This window comes from Pinus tabuliformis, chromosome J (assembly GCF_031772625.1).
Source record: "Pinus tabuliformis cultivar Carrire ecotype Pingquan chromosome J, CPIR1, whole genome shotgun sequence".
NCBI lineage: Eukaryota > Viridiplantae > Streptophyta > Pinopsida > Pinales > Pinaceae > Pinus > Pinus tabuliformis.
In genome coordinates, this window is record NC_142295.1 from 1,202,657,444 (window position 1) to 1,202,673,512 (window position 16,069).

The 16,069-nt window shown below is 36.8% G+C and overlaps 1 pseudogene; it reads left to right on the forward strand.

Annotated features, from left to right (window-relative positions):
• Positions 1-305: 305 nt before the first annotated feature.
• Positions 306-2,174, forward strand: LOC149231451 (protein RTF1 homolog pseudogene; annotated as a pseudogene).
• Positions 2,175-16,069: the final 13,895 nt, after the last annotated feature.

Genomic DNA, 16,069 nt, shown 5'->3' on the forward strand with positions numbered 1-16,069 from the left:
ATTTTTGAAATTTTCCATCTCTATGTTCAATGTGCTTTCTTTATAGGTCTAAGGGTTCTTTTGAACTAATTGAGATAGTAATGTTCGTTTCATTGTAAGGATCATGTATTACAAAATGTAATGTTGGTGATGTACATTTATTAAGCTCCATGGTGTGGTTTGCCTCTCACAATTTTAATCTGTTTGATGGACAATAGGTTTTAGGTTTTGAAGATCTATTGAGGAGTGGTATTTGCAGTCTCTGCTCTAGCCAGGGAATGAAGGACTATTCAATCGGTGTGGGTGTTTAGAGGGGAAAAAAAGTTATGGCTGAACTGGAGCATTTTCTGCTAGAAGCAGCTGGTCAAACATCTACCAATGATGGAAAGCAAAACCGAAATCCTGCGAAAGGGAGACTGGAAGATTTTGATTCAGATGATGGTAGCGACTCGAAATACATTGATGACGATGATTCAGATGATGCTGGGATAGCAAATAGGAAGGCTTCTGGGTCAAGAATGCCCCTTAAAAAGAGATTTGATTCTGGTGACAAGGATGATGATGACAGGGGTCGCCGTGATGATTCCGATAGCGAATTATCCATAGGAAGTGATTTATACAAAGATGATGAAGATAGGGAGCAGCTTGGGAAAATGTCTGAACTGGACCGGGAGTTGATTTTGGCAGAACGAGCAGAAGCAAGGGATAATTATTTAATGCGTAAAAGGGCTCGCCAAAACAAGATTAGAAATCAACAACGGAAAGAAATAGGGCCTCCATCTTCACGGATGCGCTCTTCTGTGAAATCGACAAGGTCTATAAAAGAAAATGCTTTGAGTGAATTGGTAGCAAGGTGGCAGAAAGCACAGGATTCTGACATTCAGCGTAAGCGGAGAGATAATACTGGTTCATCTAAGGGGCAGGATTTGTCACCTAGTAGAATAAAATATCATGCGAGTCCGAGCCTTAGTTTGTCATCCTCTAGTGAAGGAGAAGGAAGTGGAAGCAGTGGCGAAGAATCAGATAGTGATGGTGATGGTCTCAGCTCTACTGACACTCCCAGCTTTGAAGATATTAGAAGCATAACAATAAGGAGATCAAAACTTACCAAGTGGTTTATGGAACCATTCTTTGAGAATATCATTGTGGGCTGCTTTGTAAGAATTGGGATAGGAATGTCCAGGTTAGGACAGAGTACTTACCGTCTTTGCATGGTAAAAAATGTTGATGCGACAGACCCTGATAAACAATACAAGTTTGAGAACCGCACCACATACAAGTATTTGAATGGTTTCTGGGGTAGCGATAGCAGTGCACCAAGATGGCAGATGGCCAGGGTGTCTGATTCACCTCCACTTGAGAAAGAGTTTTCAGATTTGGAACGGGAAGTAGAACGCAGTGGTGGTCGGATGATTAGTCGAGCAGAAGTTGAGGAAAAAATAAATGCACTAAAAAAGATAAATCAATTTGTGTATTCTGCAGAAACTGTAAAACAAATGTTGCAGGAAAAGAAGTTGGCTTCCAAAAGGCCATCGAATATGGCTGCTGAAAAGGACAGGGTTAGAAGAGAGATGGAGTTGGCGGAGAGCAGGCATGATTATTCAGAAGTTGAGAGAATTAAAGTGAGATTGAAGGAACTAGAAGTCCTTTCTATTCAGAGCAAAATCAAGGATGCAAGAGCCTTGATGCTAGCAGAAATGAATAAGAAAAACAAGGGTGAAAATTTCAAGAATGCTTCTGAGATCAAGCCTCTAAACCTTAATCTTAAAGCAGGTGAAGTAGGGTATGATCCTTTCACTCGGTGTTGGACTCAATCTCAAAATTATTATGATACAAAGGCGAAGGTTGTTGAAGACAACACTGATGTGAACAAAGAGGCAGATGCAACCAAAGTAGAGGAAGCCATAGCAATAGAAACTGTTGAGGATGATGGAAAGCTTGTCGACACTGATGCTCCTGTATCAGAAGATGCAAAGGTGTATTCTTTGCATGATATTGAACTTCCAATTTCACTTGCTAGACTGCAGAAGTATGGGGGTGCTCAAGGGGCCCCTTTAGCTTTTATGGCTAGAAAGCAGAAGATTGATTCAACTTGTGGAGTGCAAGTTCCTAGCAATGATGGAAGGAGGCATAGTCTGACATTAACTGTGAATGATTACAAGCGTAGAAGAGGCCTGCTGTGAAAATAAATAATGATATTTTCTGTTATCACAAAATCAAGCACTGAAGGCTGCCAATCAGCGAGATTCTGTGTAACTATTTCAAACCAGGCTTTGGACTAAGGCTTAGCCTCCTTAGTCTGAGAGGGTTCTCTCACAGAATATGAATATTGACTAATGACAAGAAAAGATGGCTAACTCTTATAAGACACATGAAAATAAGCTGGCTGGACAACATTGAATTGATTCCCATTGGGCTTATGGAGTCTCTCATATCTCAGCAAACAAAAACACTATCTTTTCATAGAAGTCAGGGCACTTTACATCTATATGTTCAAACATAACTTTGAAACCACAGTTTGCCAAGGCATACAGGAAGTCAGAGCATGATTCATGAGTTCTGAGTGATTATGCATTAACAAAACTATAAAAGAACCTTAAAGAAAGAATACCATCACACATTTGAACAAGAAGATCTATTGTGAATCCTGAGAAGAAAACACAGTCATTTGCATTACTGAAATTTGTTTATACATAAACCAAAAACAGTCTTCTCCAAAACATCCAACCCTTGTTACATATATCATTCAGCTATATATAGAAACATGACTCTAACTACTTGGAGCTTCCTCCTCCAGCATGAGGGGAGCTCGATGACTGCCACTAATGACACCTATTTGCTTTTAACAAACTCATAAATACAATAAGGAACTAACTATAGTGTTTAAGAGTCCTAAACCAACTACAACTCTAACTCTATCTTCTTCATAAATTGATTCCTCCTTGCAGCTTTGACACCTGGCTTTCTCTTCGCTTGGCTGAGATGGCATGAAATGAGCAATTAATGTCCCATGTTGGCTTTGAACACCGAAGGCTTTGATCTGTTCTGTGTTGGCTGAGAATAACCCTAAATTTTCGGTTCTGGTCCCCCATCACCGAGTATGCAGCAGTAGTTACCTTAAGCCTTTAATAACCCAAGAATATAGGATATTACCATGTTACTGATATGCTTACTGACATGCTGGAAGCTTCTTTGATGGACAGGTGTGCCAACCGAAACTTTTCATATGCAGCTCCCTCCAAACCCTAATCACCGAGATTAAAGTGGCTTTATGACCAAAAATTCCAAACTTAGGTTAAAATCTTTCACCTTTTGTTAAAGGTACACATGGCGTATGTTGAATGGCTGTAGCAGCTTCCTTTGATCCCTTTCATGTCACTGAGGTGTTTCCTTTGCAAATTTTTTGATTCTGCCATCAAACTGTTATATGCGTTTCAAAAACAGCACCTACAGCAGTTTCGCAGTTTCGTAGCGCGCTACGAAACTGCGAAACTGTTTTAAACAATTTCAATTTCCTCTGAGATTTTAACTGCTCTGCCACCTGATTGCAAAACTCCTTTTTACCTTGGATATGTATAGCAGGGTTTACATGCCTTCAAAATAATGAACTTCAGCAAAATTTTACAAAACTTAGAACAACACCTTTCTTGGAACCAGCAACTTCATTTAGCAGCTAATTTACTTAGCTGTGTCTTTAAGTCTGCAACCTGCTTGCTTGAATTCTAAGGTAGCCTCTTGTATCTTTTGTTTCAATAATCTGAAACTCCTTTTCCCATCTGCGGGGAAATGGAATGAGGTGGTCCCCTTTAGAAGATCACTCACAGAAGAAGCACCCGCAAATGCTGAGAATGGAGAATCCTTGCTAGGCGCATCCTCATAACCTGCAGATTTTGGTAGTTTGTATTGTTCCTTGAGATACTTAGAAGCCTCTCTGTCGCTTCTATGGCACAAAACACGAAGAAGTGTATCTGCATCTTTTGCAAATTTCTTTCCATACCTCCTCGAATCAGATTCTACCACAGGCTGCCCACTTGCATGCATCAAGTTCTCAATAACAGTGCGTGTCCCAAGGCTGTACAGGTTAGCAATTTGCTGTACTGGAGCTAATGAACTTTCAACCACACCATGTGGAAGCCCATCTCCACCTGCCATAAAAAAGTCCTTTAGCAAATGTAAATCTTCATCTAGCATTCTTGAATCCTCTTGAGAAAAGATACGAGAAGGACCCCCATCCAGTAACACCCGGACAAAACCATCCATTGAGGCTTGAAGAAGTGCCATCACAACTTGGTCTCTAAGAGGATGCACGATAATATCACAGAGTTGTCCAAGTACTGAGTCAAGATCATGAATGACAGTTTCCACTCGAGCTTGAGAGACGCTTCCTTTATATAAACCATAGAGAAATTGTTGTCGCATATCCCAAAAGATTATTTTAACACCTGTAAAATCACATATCTTATTAATAGCTCCATTAACAGCCTCTTTTGTGCCATCAAAAATAGTTGAGAAACCATCTACTCGTTTGCTAGAAGCAGAGGACGACTCTAAATCCTCTTCAATTTAGCTTCGCCTTGGTCTTGTTTGAACCCAACGTGCTCGACTGTTGTCTTTAAGTATGTTTAATTGAATCAACAAATAATGCAACGAACGCAAAGCTTAGATGTGGACAAATCATTAAACTGACTGCAACGGCTTTCATCAGTTGATCCAGTGTCAGCAAGTTCCTTCCTCGTAAAAGAATTCATTGCGGTGTCCTTCTTGTACCGTGTCAGAATAGGTGCTGGAGGTATAAGAATATCTTTGTCAACTAGCTGGCTAACAACATTCTGGGAATAAAGCTTTAACGCATTGTCAAAACCAGTAAGAAGACCCTTAAGCTGTGGAAACCTCACTTTGGAGACATGACAATCAAAGGTTTACGGAAATCCCGATCTATCTGGCGACGAAAAACATGAAAATAGTTGGCAGGAATTATCACATTTACACTTTGCCAGTTACACTGCTGAATCTGGGTGCATAATGTAGGATCCATCTCAGCAATCACAAAAGGATTGTCATCACTGATCTGGAGAAGTCGCTCTAATCCTGCACTAGAATGCTCTGGACCCTGGCCATCATATCCATGAGGAAGCAAAACAACAAGTCCAGATTGGCGAAGCCATTTTGATTCCCCACCACCTTTGTTTAATCGAACTGGTATCCCCTGCTTCTGCACATAATCTTGCAACATGTTCTGCTGGTTACCAGAAACCTCATAAGCTGTAACCCCTTTGATGCCAACAGAGCCTGTACGTGTCAAGACCGACATGTAAGACCTTACACATGCTATTCCCGTAAAATTCTTGCAGAAAATATGACAGCTGGTGTGAGATGTGCTATGGATCAGCACGAATTCCCCATTTCGTAGCGCAGTTAGTGCAAAGTCGGTGTTTTTCGCTACGAAATCACCTAAACATGTTGCGCTGCGAAACTGCTAAAAGGATTTAGGCGCATCAAACTAATGTGAGCGGTTTTGAAATTTTGATATTAGAATTTTCAGTGATAACATTTTCTCTGCTTTTTGGTTTCCCCATTTAATTTTTATATGAAAGATTCATAAATTTCCTTTTGGGATTGCCAGAAACATATGCAGAAAAGCCTTAAAGTGAACATTTTTGTAAATTGTTTCAAATTCTATATGTAGTGTGCCATTATAGGCACTTTAAAACACAACTGCAATAACCTAGTCAACCAAGGATTGTATTTTAACAGTAGCAACATCATGGATTGTTGGCAGGCATGAAATCAACAATGTGTTAGAAATATAGGCTATATTTTCTTGACATCTAAAGTTCAAGGGTGTTTTTTTGTCTCAACCATTCTGCTAAAAAATGGTATATAATGTTCCAAAAGGATTCCTTTCCTCTAAGTAACGCTATTCCACTGCAAGTTATCATGCAGTTGGTGAAACATGGCATTTTATGTTGTTTGAGATTGATGTTGAGTGATGCCTTTTTCTAACTTATTATTGAAATATGTAGTGTTTTTTAGATTCATGTAATAAATGCTATGTTTTATTAATTTCTGTTGTTGTAGTATAGTTTGCTTAAATGCTTTTAGAGTTGTGGTTGTTTTGTTGTGCTTAGTTGTTTATTCTTGCTTTTGATTGATTGCAATTCTATCTAATAAGCAACTATCTTTAACATGGTAAAAAAGTTTGGCTGAATCGAGGAAAACATTCGAAAATCTGGAAGAATTTTGGTACAGCCAAATAATTCGATTAAGTTGGGATTCGTATAGTCAATCTGTTGTTTGTCCAAAATTGAACCAAACCAAATCCAATTTTAACCCAAAAAAATCATCTTCCCAAGAAACCCTAAAGAATTCTTAAGAAAATGCATTTTAACTTTCAAGCCACCAATGAATATGTTATTTGCCCATTTCTTCTCCCTGTCCCGCCAATGCCTGTCACTACTCCCTCGTTTAGGAGCTAGCCATGGGAGATTTCAGGAGACTATGCTGCTGCTGATGCCTAGAGAGGTTTGTCTATTCTGTTCATGTGTGAAGTCTTGAGGAGACTGCATTTGTAGTTGGGACACTGTTGCCTGCACCTTAAAGGCCTGCTTAGACCTTCATAAACAAAGTTACACTCAAATGAAGCATGCCAACCGAGCCAACATACTAAATAAGTAGCTTCCACTAGGTATTTAGTCATATATTCTCTGTTTGCTATGTGCTTATTTAATTTTTATTTTTCAACTTGAAAGGGTGTACCTAATATCTGTGCATATCCTTCTTACTTCCAGAACACCTAGAACAGGTTACATGACCTGCATTATGAAAAGTAGAATCACAACACATGCAAACAAATACATACGCCCACCAAGCACAAGAAATAATATGATGGCTATCAACTTTTTAAAATCAAACTTGTAATAATCTCAATAATAAATCTAATGTTCTTTAGAGAAGACCTGCTACTCTAATTTTTGCTGGGTTTCGTACAGTTTATAATGTATGATAAGGAAATACATTTCTTGAAGGGATTGCATCAGAAGGCTCAACGGACCTTTGAGCATTTTTGTAGGGGTTGATGTTATCCAATCATTAAAATTTTTAATAAAATTAGTCTGGACTATCCACATACCTATTTTTTTTCAATAAATTTGACGAAGTGCATGTTTTTTCTTTAATAATGTGTATACTCCTGAATTTTCTGAACTATAGTTTTGTGGGCCAATTGTTTTTTGTATTGTATGGTATCCACATTTGAATTCAGATTCTATCTTGATAACTATCATTTCTTAGTATGTTTTTATGAATATATTGCATTGTAAGTTTTCTTTCTCTTTTTACATTGGACAAGAGAATATAGCTGTCTTTGACAATGTGAAGTTGTTGAAGATGCAAAAATTCCTTTGCTTTACATGAGCCAACTTGACCTTCAATAGAAACGTTGCTGAACACAATGAGAAGTTTCATGTTTCTTTAGAGAGCATCCTGAAAGGCTTGTGTAATTCTTGCATTGTTTTGGTTGATGCCTTGCTGAGGAATCATTGAGACTCATCATGGTTTTGTGGTCCAATCAGAACCTATTCAATACTCACCTTCATTGACTATATTAGTTAGACACAAACCCTGTCAAAACTCTCAAGCCAGTAGGGCTCGGGTACAATGTTAGTTCCTCAATACGGTGATCAAAGTCTGTCATCAACATTACAATTGTCTTCACACATCCTTTTTCTAAATGAATCTATATTACATGCGCTTGAAGAACTAGCGTTGAAGTCTCTATTCTCTGGCAATGTTCAGGTCTAAGTTCATGTAGGCAATTTTATGTTGAAATTATACTTGCATACCGGAATCTTATATTGGCGAAAGACCGTTACTCAAATGTCTGCCAAAAAGAGCACCCATTCTGACACACCACCTATGCAGAGGAAGAAGCCTCACAAGTGTTTGGGCTCCTTTTCTCTATCATGGCTGGGGAAGTAGCCAAGAGTAAATATCTCTGCAGGCATGAAGTCCAATAAAAATAATGTATAAGACATATTTGACAACCAACAATTGCATCTAAAATGAAAAATATGTTCCCGGCCTTTCAGAAAATGTGGAGTCCAGCAGAATGTGAGGCCAGCACTATCATCAAAATTCAAACCAGATATGAATCTTTCAGTCTTACGATATTATGGTACAATAACATCACTGATATATGAACTATATATCAAGCTTTCAATCCTAAAATATAAGTGCTGGATGCTTCACTGCAAAGCCTAGAAGCCTTCTTTCAAATGTAACTGGATGATGCATAGAAGTTGATGCTAATAGAAGTCCGTATGGAGCGACCAACCCTTAACATGGTGGTGGGCTCTTGTATGAGAAGCCTTCTTTCAAATATAACAACTGAATGATGCACAGAAGTTGATGCTAAAAGAAGTCAGTATGGAGCGACCAACCCTTAACATGGCGGTGGGCTCTTGTACGAGACTTAGTCAACTCAAATTCACCTCCTACACAAACTTTGATATGCTTCAAGCAAGAAATGCAAGATAGGTTATACCTGAAGGGGAAAGCAGAGGAAATCATGAAGCAATGGATTCACGTAAGGCAAGTACTTGGTCAAAGGCATCAAACAATATTTTTGATGGCTTCAAGTCCATGGTGATGAACTTGGAAGTTCCTTGACTCACTTCTTAGAGAAATCTCAACCAAAATATCCAAAGAAAAATGGACCTGCTTAGTATAAATGCTTTGGAGAATGCTTTACAAGTAGCTCTCGAGTTTGAGGCCAAAGCTTCAGAAGAAAATGTACTAAGCCTCCACCAACTAAAGCAAGGTTCTCGAAGCCTTATCTTTTAGAACTGTCTCTATTAGTAACTCAAAGCAACCTTTAAATCAGGGAAATGACAAAGGTAAGAAAAAGTATAGTAGTTATCATAAATATGCATGCATGATAACTACAGGGTATTGCTCAAAAATCTTGAATAACATAGAACCAATGTTATTGGAACCAAACCGGAACTGGTGAAATCAGCCGGTTTGATATTTTTGACACCCAAACGGGTCTGGTTCGAGGTCTGGAACCGGAAATGGCCAGTTTGGTATTGCACTGGCTGGTTAGGTACCAAACTGGCCAATTCTGCACAATTTGATTAAAGATGTTCCAAACGTAATTATTTAAAAAAAAAACAAGAATTTTTGAGTGGGGTAGCCTAATATTCAAGCCTATGGCTTTAGTATTGGTTATGCAATTCATAACATTACCATGAAATGACTTTGGATGTTTGAGAGTAGTTCTGACCTCATTGAATTTCATATGGAGAAAGTAAAATTTTAGATCTCACTCAAAATTTAGTAGACTTGACAACCTTTTTCAGGATTTCAAGATTGTGGGGATTGCCACATTTCCGTTGGATTTTGTTATGTATGAGGGTATGAACTAGTAATTAATCAAGAACACTAAGCTCTCTATGTACCTTAATGTTAGTGACATTGGTTGATGAACTCTTCTCTCAGAACCCTACTAAAAATGTACCCATCACTGAAACAAAATCTTGACTTGAGATGCTACTTTTTTTTCTATCTTATTTTAATGCTTAGAGGGTGATATTGATGATGGAGATCCTAATATAGAAAATGATTTTGATTATATGTAGGTATTTGTTGTAACATGATTTTTTTTTTTTTGATGCTAACAGTCATCTGGACCCTGTTTGTTGATGTTTTTTCGGTTTAGAGATGGATTGTACTACCCTGTTTGTTGATGTTTTTTCGGTTTAGAGATGGATTGTACTTGATGCTATTTTTGTTATTTGCTTCTATAGGACCTAGATAATGCAAGGGCCACACAATTTCCACTGAAGCATCCACTTGGGTTAGCCTCTATGTTTTGGATGATTACACAATAGATAAAATTGGCCAGCACTTATCAAAAATTCCATCCAGCCAGATAGTCGATGCTCAATCCTACTTTATATTTTCTAAGCACAACCAATAACTCCACGAGGATAACATGATCCCTATTTAGCAAATACACCGGCTGCCCGCTCAAATGGCTGGTACCTATAATCATAGCCCTGTATGGATAAAAACTGATGACTACGAGTTACGTTGGCTCTATACATTGATGACAGTTTCTTTAGCTTTGCCAACAATCATTGTACTCTAGTATAGACTAAATGGACACTAGAATTTCCATTATCCAGAAGATGGAATCTTACCCAAGGCATTCACAAAAGTTGTTGCCAACCCACAACTGGTTGAAAATAATCTCCATCATCATAACAAACTTTATGCCCATAATATGCACAAATGGTAACACATGATACATCTCCCAAACCAACGGAGTCCAACTAAAGTCTAATCCGAGATCCTCCATTCTCAACACTTTATACATAAAAAAAACTTGTCTGTAATCGGCCTCTTTTTGCACTTTTTGGGGCAATTTCTACTTATATTAAGTTACTTGAAAAATCGGTCTCCTACAATGTATTTTAGGTATGAGAGGAGGGAAACGGTTATTTCCATTGATTGAAGAGTCATTTAGGCAATTTCAGTCTTGTAGAAAAGATTTATGTTGGTTCAGCGTGGCCCGAAACTTTTTCATTGTCATCTAATTAATGAATGCATTAGGTTGACCATAACAAAATATCCATTTTCAGAATACACATTATCGTCCACCCTTGCTTTCAACAATGCCCATTCACATGTCGCTATTCTTCCCCACTCTATGCCTTACGACATTTCCTTTGCAACATAAAGTGCAAATGCTAATTTAGAAATTTAGGCAATGTATTTTTTATTTTTTGCGGGCAGCTGACATCTTAGGTCTTCTTCGCCCTCCAGTGATCCTTTCCTAAATTCAATATGGGAACCCGTCCAGCCTTCGACAACCCATCCCGTCTCCGGCAAAATCCATCTCCCCCGTTTCACCGAGTCTCTTTACTTCCCATTATCCTGATGATCCCGTTGTAAATGATGCACACATGCATGAAGATGTCAAAATGCATCTCCCCCGTTTCACCAAGTCTCTTTAGTTTCCATTATCCCGATGGTCCCATTGTAAATGATGCACACCATGCATGAAGATGTCAAAATCCATCTCCCCTGTTTCACCCAGTCTCTTTAGTTTCCGTTATCTTGATGGTCCCGTTGTAAACGATGCACACATGCATGAAGATGTCAAAATCCATCTCCCCCGTTTCACCGAGTCTCTTTAGTTTCCATGATCCTGATGGTCTCGTTGTAAATGATGATGGTCCCGTTGCAAATGATGCACACTCGTTTCACCGAGTCTCTTTAGTTTCCGTTATCCCGATGGTCCCGTTGTAAATGATGCACACCATGCATGAAGATGTCAAAATCCATCTCCCCCGTTTCACCGAGTCTCTTTAGTTTCCGTCATCCTGATGGTCCCATTGTAAATGATGCACACCATGCATGAAGATGTCAAAATCCAACTACCCCGTTTCACCGAGTCTCTTTAGTTTCCGTTATCCCGATGGTCCCGTTGTAAATGATGCACACCATGCATGAAGATGTTAAAATCCATTTCCCCCGTTTCACCGAGTCTCTTTAGTTTCTGTTATCCCGATGGTCCCGTTGTAAATGATGCACACCATGCATGAAGATGTCAAAATCCATCTCCCCCGTTTCACCGAGTCTCTTTAGTTTCCGTTATCCTGATGGTATCGTTGTAAATGATGCACACCATGCATGAAGATGTCATGCATCATACTGATATTCCCTCCCGATGGTCCCGTTGTAAATGATGCAGTACAACGATGCACACCATGCATGAAGATGTCAAAATCCATCTCCCCCGTTTCACCGAGTCTTTTTAGTTTCCTTTATCCTGATCAGGGTTGGAATTTGGATTTCTCTTTACCCGTCAAACAATTTTTTTTTGATGTTTTAGATTTTCATATTACTGGTCAAAGAACGTTATGTTTAAAATGTTAGCCTTCACCAGTAATGCTTTGATAATAAATTAACCATTCACCAAAAAAGTTTTGAGTAAAAGATTACGCTTCTATAACACAATTATGTTAAAAATTTCACATATTTATCATAGCAAAAAATACAAGATGACCATAACACACGAATAAGTTATTGAATCTGATTATTCCCATATAATTAATAATGATAACATATTTTCTATTTTAAAATATCTTTTTATATTAAAATTTCTCAATAACCAAATTGAAAATCAAATTAATTGTTAAAAATTAAAATAAAAGTTCATCATTGTAAGTCTTATACACAAAATTATATAGTTCTTCATAAGTGAATTTTTTGTATTTTGGAAATTTTTAGACAACCATTTATTTTTTATTTAATTTATAGGTCACCATATTATTTTTTATTTTTGTACATAGCCATATTATTATTTGTACACAATTTTTATTATTAATTCCAATTAGACTCAATTAAGTATCATTATTTACCTAAGTTGTCAAACCCCAACCCTCATGAGGGCTACTATGAGGACTCCACCCAGCTAAATAAAGCAATGCCTTTTGAAAATAAAGTTTTATCCTATTACACAACCTTTTTGAAAATACTTTCTATCCCATTATACCACTTTCCAAACTGAAGCTACTGAAACTATTAACATATATATGCAATTACAAATGATTCATGCATCATTAACTTGTAGCAAAAACTAGTCCAGTGAAATCAACCCTAAAATGTTGGTCTAAGGCAAAATTGAATAAATTACATTTTAAATTTCCACCCAAAAAAGCTGGTACAAGGCAAAGTTGATTAAATTACATTTTGGATTTCCATCCTACATTACAAGTTTATAGATTCTCTAATAATTTATGTCCCTCTTTCCCATATATGTAATAGTAAATCTATAGTCAATAAATACTATATCCTCTTCCTCATATTTTAAAGTATCCTTACCCTTTATCTTGGGCATGGCTATCATGTCATCCTCATGTAATTTCAGTCATCTCATGGTGCACATATTCTAATTTTCAAGTGAAATTATAGGGGTTTGCCTCTACTCTACTTCTAATGTCTTATTCTCAAATTAACTCCCTTTTTTTCTTTGTTTTGTGTGCTATTTCTTATCATTTAAATTAACTCCCTTTCTTTCTTTGTTTTATGTGTCAATTTCTTATCATTTTAGAGCACAGATTGATATACTTATTCCAAAATGGAACTTATGTAAATTTATCTCATTTTACATGGTAAATTTTTAACATATTTGGGATGTTGAAACTCTCATCATTTTAGAGCACAGATTAATATACTTCCACTAAAATGCAACCTATGTAAATTTATCTCATTTTACATCGTAAATTCTTAACATATTTGGGAAGTGGAATTATTTTTTCCTAGTTATTTTTATGTAAAATTATATGTCATAAAATGCCATAATATACACTTTATACTCTATTCCTGGAACACATTTTCACTCCTTTTCCTTCTCTTACATTTGAATAACACTTTCAACTCCTTTCCTTCATTTAGTTCTTTCTTAGTCATAATTACAACTCATATCAAATTGAGACCAAATTTAATTGAGAATTTCTTGGCAAAGCAATGTTAATTAAAACTAAAATTATTTTTATTTTTTTCCAAAGATTATTATGTAATGTTTATTAAATTTTAAATTAAACAATTAACATAAAAATAAAAACCAAAGGCTAATGAAATTTATCACTTCAATTGGGATTTAATCACAACATTATAATAAATCAAGCAAAGTTAATCATCTCCTCATAATTGACACTTCAAGACAACGTTATAATAAACCATATTTCATTTCAACACAATTAAAAAGATAGTATTTTACTTTATAGTTGACACTTCAAAACTTGTTATTGCTTTTCATGTAAACACAATTAAAAAGATGTTAAAATTTTAATCGTTAAAAATATAATTTAAAAAAAAATGAAAAAAATAAAAATAAATAAATAGATTTAGTTATAGTATTAACAGATGAAATAACTGGTCAATCTATAATGAATAAACACCATCTTACAATTAAATGTAACTTATAAAATTTATTTTTTATTTTTAATAATAAAAATAAATACTAATTTACAAAGTGTTTATAATAAAAATACACATCACCAGAAATAAAAATATATAAGATATTTCCAACCAAAAAACACAAAAATCTAATAAAAATACAAGGCAGCAAAAGTAAAAATACACCAGATGTTACCAACCAAAAAGCACAAAAATTTATGTAAAAATTATAATTCGCCCTTTATAAAATTTCGTAACCTAAACACAACCCAAAAGTCACTCATTATCAAATTTCCTCTCCTAAACACAACCCATGTTTGCTAGTTCCATTCCTCTCCTAAACACAACCCATGTTTGCTAGTTCCTCGTTTTGATTTATTTAGTTTATTTGTTTTGATTTAGTTTTCATTGCTACCAAATTTCAATATTTTTATTGGTTAATTTTTCTGTTAAATGACCAATCAATAATGGTTTGAGTAGTCGAGATTTGGTAATAAATCCACATGTAATAACCCAAAGAATAGTTAGACTCTGTCGAAATCCAATGCTATGATGACAACACTCACCTGTCTAATTAATTCATTAGATACAACACAACACAGTGACCGACTTGGATCGCTACTGACCGCTGACTGGTGGAATTGAATGTAAATTGGTGGATCTCATTAATTACATCGCAGAGTTGGAGCCTGCCAGAGCGTGAGAGGACAGCTGTGGGAGAATATAGGTAAATAGGTGACTAGGTATAAAGACGTTTTTGAAAAAAATTAAACCGTCAAAAAAACGTTCTGGGAGTTTCAAAACACATCGTGTGAAACGGCAATGTAAAATTATTAAACGTATATTACGGTCAAAATGCCTTCTGACGGGCATTTTGCCCATCAAATTCCAACCCTGAGATTCCTGATGGTATCGTTGTAAATGATGCACACCATACATGAAGATGTCATGCATCATATTGATATTCCCTCACGTTTTCAACTTAAGAGAGCCAAAATGAAATTTCAAATTTTCAACTCATATCACAAATCGCTCTCCCTGCCTACATGAGCCAGTCCATTTGTATCTTCTTCTTCGCCCAAATCTATTAATTTAGCCTCCATGACTGGATACCACAGAGGACGTGGTGCGAGCTTACGATGAGGCTGCTTACTGGTTCGAAGGGTCAAAAGAAAAACTAAATTTCCCAAATGAACTGCGCCAAAGAAATGAAAATGCTCATCAACCTCGTTTCTGCCATCGTGCAAGCGAATCACAACATTTTGATGCAACAAGGCATTCAAATCCAATCATAGACTCTTCGTTTCCTATAAGCCTAATCTTGCAGCACTTTCCAGGATTTCATTTCTACGTTCAACTGTTGTCGAATCCAAATCTGTCTTCACTCCCTTTTACCAAGCAGTATCTGGAAATGTCGCTCTGTAACCCCTTATTGCGACAACCCACTGCTAATGCTGTTCCTACTAGGCCAGAAAAAAGTGTTGTTGTTCCTACTAGGCCAGCAAAAAGTGTTTCTGTTGTTGCTACCCCGACCTTGCAACATATTTTCCGAGCGAGCTCTCCTCACAATCATGTTACTCGGCGACTCTTATTTTAGACCCTATAGCATTTTAAATGTTGACATGGCCGCTCGATATCTGAATATAACACGCCGCCATACCACTGCCATTGAAAAACACGGAGATCAATATGCTCTACGTATCCAGCGGCCATATCAGACTGCATTTAAAATACTATAGGGTCTGAAATAAGAGTCACCCATGTTACTGAAGCATTCCTTGATCTGCGTTACAAACGCCACAACAAAAGAAAGTCTAAATCATCCTACATGCAGCGCAGAGCAACCTTAAAGGAGTGTTCTTCCATATTTTGTGAACATTTTGCAAATTCAGTGGACTTATGAATGCTTGTCTCTGATTTTTTTTTTATTATTTGACCATAATAACTTAGTACCGTAGAGTCTCTCTGGACATAAGTTTTGTGATACAGCTGAAGTATGACACAATAGAGCTGGTAGGTCAAAAACATAAGCTGTGACCTTCAATTCATTTTTAATTTGAGTATAATGTTGTCCTTTTACCAGAGTCAGAGGCAACATTTGCTGCCATGGCTGCCTGATGCA